The following is a 7,500-nucleotide window of genomic DNA, read 5'->3' as shown; positions in this document are numbered from 1 at the left end:
TAAATTGATATTAGAAAATTGACGATGATAATACAAAATTTCCATGAGAGAGAGATAGAGAGAGAGAGAGAGAGAGAGAGAGAGAGAGAGAAAGCGAAATTTACAGTGACAAATGTAACTTAGATCTTTACGAATTTACTCTTCGGATCTACTTTCTAAGATTTCCGAAGAGAAGGGTATGCTTGTCATATACCTTTCGTGATAATTGCTTGAACCAAGGTGCATAATGGATCATCGAAGAATCTTTATTAAAAAAAAAAAAAAACAAAAACAAAAAAAAAATGAAAAAAGAAAAGAAGAAGAAGGAAAGAAAGAAAAGTACTTACTCAGACCGTGAATCGAGTGTTTTCATGTTTTCATGTATAATGGATGAGCAACAATCGCCAATATCTTTTTTTTCTCTCTCTCTCTCTCTCTCTCTCTCTCTCCCTCTTTAAAAACCTCTTCAAGATCAAGTAGGGACGTTATACTATCAACGACGTCACATCATTTTTTGATGATATTCTTTGAAAATTATTATCGACAGATGTTGTTGATTATAATCGAAGTTTATCGAACAGATAAGACGGAGTTAGCTGATCAATATTTTCTAATTTTCTTTTTTTTTTATTTTTTTTTTTTTTTTTTTTTTTTTTTTTTTTTTTTTTTTTTTTTTTTTTAATTTTTTTTTTTATCTTACTTCTTGCATAGATACATTGAAGAGTTTCTAGGATAAGACGAGATTAATCGATCTAATTTTTTCTTTCTTTATTTATTTATTTATTATTATTACGTAAATAAATAGGAAAGTTAGTAGGAACTAGTAACATTATTGCAGCTGAGTTAATATGTGTATGTGTGTGTGTATATATATATATATATATATATATAATTTTTTGTATTATTATTACGTAGATAAATAAAGAAAAGTTAGTAGGAACATTAAGGTTTTCAGTTTATGGAGAATTTGTTCGACTACAAATTATACTAATAAAATATCGTACTAAGCGTTAACGTACTTTGGGACAATGCTCATTTGCATAAACCGAGAGAACAACCAACCAAGGAAATATCCAAGAATAATTTCATTTGGTTAATATATCAACCTTTTGGATTGGTTGAGAAATAAAATCTCCTTAAGTTTTTATTTTCTTTATTTTTTCTTCTTCTTCTTTTTTTTTTTTCTTTTCATTTATTTTTTATTTTTTATTTCTCATCTTATATATACAAGAAATTGCATCCTCCACATGGTTTACTAATACCAAAAATGATCCTTTTTTAATTTCCTCTTGCTCATTTCATCGATTATAACAAGAAAATGGCGTTAGTTATTAATTTCATCGATAATTAATTATAAACGCACGAAATCCCACGTTTTTTTTTCTTCTTTTTTTTTTCTCCGTTGTTATCAAGAGGGGAAGGAAAAAAAAAGAAAAAAGGAAAAGATTATCCCTTTTCATTTTTAGATTTATTTATTTTCTTTCTTTTCTTCTTTTCTTTTTTTTTTTCTCTTCCTCCTCTCGCGAAAATTAACGATTAATTTTTTACTTAGCTTAATCTCTCCATTCTTCTTTTTTTCCTTCTTTGCTTCTTCTTCTTCTTTTTTTGTTTTTTTGTGTTTTTGTTTGTTTGTTTGTTTGTTTTTTTTTTTTTGTTTTTTTTTTTTTTTTTTTTTTTATTCGTCATAATTAGCTCATGCTAATAAATTAATTTAAAATTCCGGTCGGCATTTAATAAAAACGTTAACAAACACGTACTTATACAGACACGCGGACACCCCTCTTTCCATCACCATTCACCCCCATCCCTTTAACGGTAGGAATTAACCAGCTCTGCCATCGTACGTGCTTTCGATGAAACTTCGATCACGTGACACATCCTCTTTCTCTCTCTCTCTCTCTCTCTCTCTCTCTCTCTCTCTCTCTCTCTCTCTCTCTCTCTCTCTCTCTCTCTCTCTTTGTACATCCACCCACCCACGCACATATACGTATGTATATAAATCACAAATATCGGATATATTCCGAACGATTTCAATTAAATCGAAACAAAAGCATGGCCTTTCGGTCGTCTCGTCTTCGTTTTATACATACTTACATATATATATATATATATATATATATATATATATATATATATATATATATATATAAACCGATGAACAGAAAATTGAAATTCTATTGTGAAAAGAATGGATAATAGTTTAAGTGAAGGGATGCACGACGTTAGGATAAAAAGAATGTGGCGGGGGAGAGAGAGGGGGTGAGGAAAGGAAGAAGATCCGTAGAAAGAAGATGTGTAAGATGGAAGGTTGATAAAAATCGACCTGTAGAAGTAAGTATACATAGTTCAGAGAGTTTCAAGGAAGTGCAACGAGAAGACTCGAATTTCACCGAAAGAAGTTGAGAAGCGATTTGGTTCGAGTCACGTGATAACATGGCAGAAACACCCCTCTATATATATATATATATATATATATATATATATATATTCTTGAAAAGTTCTTTTAGTCCTTTCCTTGCTCTTTCGTTGATGTGTCTCTTCTCTCGAAAGATCTCAAGAAAAATTTTCATCGATCGTGTGTTCTCTCTCTCTCTCTCTCTCTCTCTCTCTCTCTCTCTCTCTCTTTTATAGACGTAACGATGTTCATTCAATGAAATGACATTTATTTATTTTTATTTTATTTATTTTATTTTTTCTTTCCTTCTCTCTCTGTATCTCTCTATCTCTCTCTCTCTCTCTCTCTCTCTCTCTCTCTCTCTCTCTCTCTCTCACTCAGAAGCAGTTGCCTTCTGAATAATGCAGCTTATTTCTTGAAAGACGAAACACATTCTACGTGAGCGAAATAAAAGCAGAACAGAAACAGAAAGAAAAAGAGAGCAACCACTCGAGTAGTAAAGCAAAGACATTTTACTTCAATATAATGTACCTCTAATGATGTCGCAATAATTTCAAAAACAAAAAAAAAATAAATAAATAAGTAAGTAAATAAAGGCAAAAGAAAGAAAAGAAAAAGGAAAAACAAACAAAAAGAGAAAACGATTTAAGAAGATATTCCGTCTTGTTGTTTCAATTTTTTTTTTTTTCTGTTCTTTTGCTTTTTTTATTAATTTTTCTGTTTTTTCGACGAACACAATGCGAAAAGAAAAAAAAATAAACGTGCCCACAGAGAGATCTACATTTTCATGAGGTATTTATGATAAATCGAATGGATGAATTTAAAAGGACCCCCCTATTTTGTTTCGACCAACGTTATATCTATTTATGTTTCATTAGAGTGGTTAGAAAAAATAGACGATGAAAGAATAATATCTCGATTTTTATTTTATCTTAAGAAATTAAAATTTACTACTTTTGAGATAAATTTAAAGAAATAATACGTAGATACTTAGTTGAATCTTCTTATCGGTGTAAATATTTGAATGATAAATCGTTCTTTATCCACGCTTACTTACTTACTTACTTACCTACTTACCGAGCAATTTTTCCTTTACGGCGCCCATGTTTATTTTCGACAAAGTAAATAAGTAAGTAAGTAAGTAAGTATATAAGTATATAAATAATTTCGTCATATCTATCATGTTTTATTAAATATTAAAGATCTGTCTAATGGTACGCCGGATCGTCCATTAAATGCGAATACAATCTGTCAACTTCTTAAAAAAGGGCAAAAGTATTTTTCCTTCTTTCGTTCCTTTACTTTTTTCCTTTTTTCTATCCTTCTTCCTTCCTTTCTCCCTCTTTCTTTTTCTTTTTTCTATTTTCCCTTTTTCTTTTCTTTCTTCTTTTCTTTCCTTATTTTTGCTATAAGACATCATGAAAAAGAGACTTTAATCCCTTTCCATACTTCCGAATGAAATATTACTACCACCTCAACTTCTATTTTGCTTTCGCACGCTTTATTCGATTTTGCTAAATGTCGAGTGTTCTTTGAGCAGCTTTTTCAGCGTTATGCTCGCTCGTATTCAGTTTCACACTGGTGTTGAGAGGTGAGCTTGTATAGAAGGAGGAGAAAGAGGAGAAGGAGGAGGTGGAGGTGGAGGTGATGGAGGTGGATGTGGAGGTGGAGGTGGTGCGCTGAAGCCGTTGATAGAGGCAAGCTGGGGATTGGTCGGGGGTGGGCTGCAAAGAAGTAAAATTTTAGTCGAGCAACGCGCGTGAAATCGGAGCAGAAAGAAAAGACTAAAACGAAAGAGGAGGAGGAGGAGGAGGAGGAGAAGAAGAAGAGAGAGGGAGAGAGAAAATGAAGCGAAAGAAAAGCCGTGCGGTTCGCGCACTGACAAAAGATCTACGAGTACATCCCTTCTTCTCTCAACCCTTCTCTCTCTCTCTTTTTCTCTCTTCTTCTCCCTTCCCCTTTCTTCACACTTTTGTCATACCTTTTTACCATTCAACTTCTAGAATTAAGCAAGTTGCTTCTTCTCTGCCCGCTTAATTAACACCTTATAGTCATCGACTAAAGTCTCGGATTTTATTTCTCTCTCTCTCTCTCTTCTTTTTTGGTCTTTTTCTTTTTCTTTTTTTTTTTTTTTTTTTTTTTTTTTATTTTTCCTTCTTCTTCAACTTGCCGGCTTACCTATCGTCGTCAAAGAATATTAGGATTGCGTATCCAAATATGAAGGCGAATAACAAAAGGGCGGAATGTTTTTTTTTTACCTGCGAGTTGTTCAGACGTTCGTATAATTATAAGAATTTTTTCTATTTTTCTTTTTCTTTTTTTTTTTCTTCTCCTTTTCTCTGTTTCCCCAGAAGAATTTTAAAATAACTTATTCTGTATGTTCACGGAAGGAAATATGGCGGTCGGTGGACAGATATTACATCCTTCGCTTCTGTAACTTGGGGCGAAGAGGGGGTAAGAAAGGCGGTCGGTGAATAGAAATTAAATCGTACGTTTCTGTGTCTTTTTTTTATTTATTTTTTATTCCTTTCTTTTCTTGTTTTTGTATTGTTTTTTTTTTTTTCCTTTTATTTTCTTTTTTTTCCTTTTTTTTTCTTTTTTAGAAAAATTGTTTAATCCAGCCCGAACGACAAAGAGAACGTTTTGATTTATTTTCGTCGGAGATATTTAATAACAAAAGGCCAGACCCATCAAAGAGAATTGTATTCCATTTAACGTTCGACCATAGTCAAAGTTAAATTAGAATCTCTCTTTCTCTCTCTCTCTCTTTCTCTCTCTCTCTCTCTCTCACTCTCTCTCTCTCTCTGAGAAGTTGCTCGTAGAACAGCCTCGATTGTTCTAGTTCTATAGTAGTTGTTCTACTTACTAGCAAGCATCTTCGACTTCTCGTGACAATGAACGTGGCTTCTTAGTTACGTCCTTGAAATTAATCGACCTGTCGTCTCTAATTGCCGGATCTAATTACGTCCATTGAAGGGTGCAAAAGAAGGGAATTGGAATTAAATCATTCAAGTGAAAGATCGAAGTCCCGTTTCGCTCGGCTGTTTGTTCCTTCGTAACCAAAATAAAAAAATTATCGTCATATTAATATTTCACGTGGTGGCTATTTTTTCTTTCCTTTCCTATTTTTGTGTGTTTTTTTTTTTTTTTTTTTTTTTTTTTTTTTTTTTTTTTTTTCTCGATAAAAATCGATCATTTACATGCTGGTGCGCATATATATAATATGTTCTCTTTATATATAGAAATTATTGAAATGCAATGGCATAATTTCGTTATAAATTAATAAAATTCTTTGAAATAAAGCTGTGACTATATATGTTTAAAAAATAAATATATACATATATATTGTACTATGTATGCACCGATACATAGGTGTTTGTTTATATATATATATATATATATATATATATATATATATATATGGTATGTGCATATATGTATATATATATATATATATGGTATGTGCATATATGTATATATATATGTACACACCAATTTAGTGATTCAAATTCACGATTAATATTTCGTTGGTACCATTTGTAATTTGCCATACGGAAAATATTTATCGATAAACGATCGAGAGAACGATTTATTTATTTTTTTTTTCCTTCTTTTTTTTTTTTTTTTTTTCCCCTTTTTAAACACATATATGTATGTATGTATACTGATAGTTCGTTACATCGATAAGAGTTCATTTGAATTTTTAAGTCGTCTATTTTGATTATTCTCAATTATATATTGCCTTAAAAAAAGAAAGAAAAATCAGGTGGAAGGGAGGGGTGATAGTGATGGTGAGAGAAAAGAAGAAAAAAAATACCCTATGCGCTCTCGTGTGCATGCACACACACGCATGCACACACACACATATACGTACACACACTTCTTCCTATTAACGTCAAATTCAATTTCCATGTACTATTTCCTTTGTTAACACCAAATGATTCACGTATCCGTTCTGGCATGAAAGAAGCAACGGGCTCTTCAACCAATTGACCACTTCATATCTTTCACACCCAGCCCGTTCTACGAGCCCTTCTCTTTTGCCCACCCTTGTTAACACTCAACGCTTTCTCTCTCTCTCTCTCTTTCTCTCTCTCGTTCTCTCTCTCACACACACACACACACACATACTCTCTGCGGGTTGTAGTTTTACTGGCGAAGGAACATCTCCCATTTCTAAGCTCATGTAACACGATCAATGTGCCTCTGGAAATCCGATATATTTCCAATGATATAGACGATAACATAGAAACGACAGATAGTTTATAATCTCAACGGGATGATCCTTCAATTATTGGTTGACCTAATGTATGAGACGTTATACATAGTTCTTCGTTTCTAGGAACACAGGGTGGGACAGAAAGTTTTTAGGTCATTTTATAAAAGTCAATTATCTATTCTCCCTTAATCGAAACTTTTTTTCGATTAAGGAAGAAAAATTGTTTTCCTTTCCTCTTTCTTTCTTTTCTTTTTTCTTTTTCCTTTTCTCTTTCGTTTTTCTTTTTTTTTTTTCTTTCCAAAGAAGCTTAGGAATTTCTTCGTTTTTTTCTTTTTTTTTTTTTTTATCCACCCCTAGGAACTTTTAATCTTTCAAATACTAATCATTCTATGTTCGTATGACGATTCGTTCTTCTAATTTAAAAGGGGATAATAATGTATGGAGAAGTAAAGAGGAAAGAATTGCACGTTATCAAATGGAAGAACAAAATGGCCGTTTCAAGAAGAAACTAAAATGGCTAACAGAAAGAGGATGTGTCATAAAATGGGGAAATCGTATTATAAGGTTTATGAACAGTTAAAAGTAATAAATATGTGATATCAATGAGATATTTTTTATCCCCTGGTATATACCGTACATCCTTCCATCTTGTCCCAACAAAATGGTCGTTCGTAGAAGAAAATAAAATGCCTGGACAAAGAGGGTGTAACATAAAACTAATCGAAGTATTGGTTATGTAAAGTTAGTTTATAGTATATACATATACATTTTAATATATATGTGTATGTGTGCCAATAAAACTTTCTGTTTTTTCTCTCTCCCTCAAGTAAAAACAAAATGGCTGAATAGAGGAGTTGGTGGGCTAGGTAGGGGAGGTGGATGCCTGTATCATAAAACGAATCGAAGT

At 32.2% G+C, this 7,500-nt stretch overlaps 1 protein-coding gene and 3 long non-coding RNA genes across 4 annotated transcripts in view; 2 read left to right on the top strand and 2 right to left on the bottom strand.

The window, feature by feature from the left end:
- LOC124953487 (syndecan-like) overlaps window positions 1-7,500 on the top strand; it is a 28,469-nt gene that overhangs the window by 13,916 nt on the left and 7,053 nt on the right. The gene's annotated exons all lie outside the window — the stretch shown is intronic.
- Window positions 3,280-4,629, bottom strand: LOC124953491. Its single transcript, XR_007102237.1, has 2 exons — window positions 4,356-4,629; window positions 3,280-4,098 (listed from the first exon to the last, which is right to left on the bottom strand). It is a non-coding gene; the product is annotated as an uncharacterized LOC124953491 (long non-coding RNA).
- Window positions 4,638-6,509, bottom strand: LOC124953489. Its single transcript, XR_007102235.1, has 3 exons — window positions 6,249-6,509; window positions 5,241-5,425; window positions 4,638-4,811 (listed from the first exon to the last, which is right to left on the bottom strand). It is a non-coding gene; the product is annotated as an uncharacterized LOC124953489 (long non-coding RNA).
- The window catches only part of LOC124953490, a 1,654-nt gene continuing 260 nt past the window's right edge, over window positions 6,107-7,500 (top strand). The window contains exons 1-2 of the long non-coding RNA XR_007102236.1: window positions 6,107-7,334; window positions 7,421-7,500. The exon at window positions 7,421-7,500 is cut by the window's right edge and continues 260 nt beyond it. This is a non-coding gene — a long non-coding RNA (uncharacterized LOC124953490). The remainder of the gene's footprint in view (window positions 7,335-7,420) is intronic.

This window comes from Vespa velutina, chromosome 12 (genome assembly GCF_912470025.1).
Source record: "Vespa velutina chromosome 12, iVesVel2.1, whole genome shotgun sequence".
NCBI classification, from domain to species: domain Eukaryota; kingdom Metazoa; phylum Arthropoda; class Insecta; order Hymenoptera; family Vespidae; genus Vespa; species Vespa velutina.
This window is presented reverse-complemented; position numbering and strand designations above follow the sequence as displayed.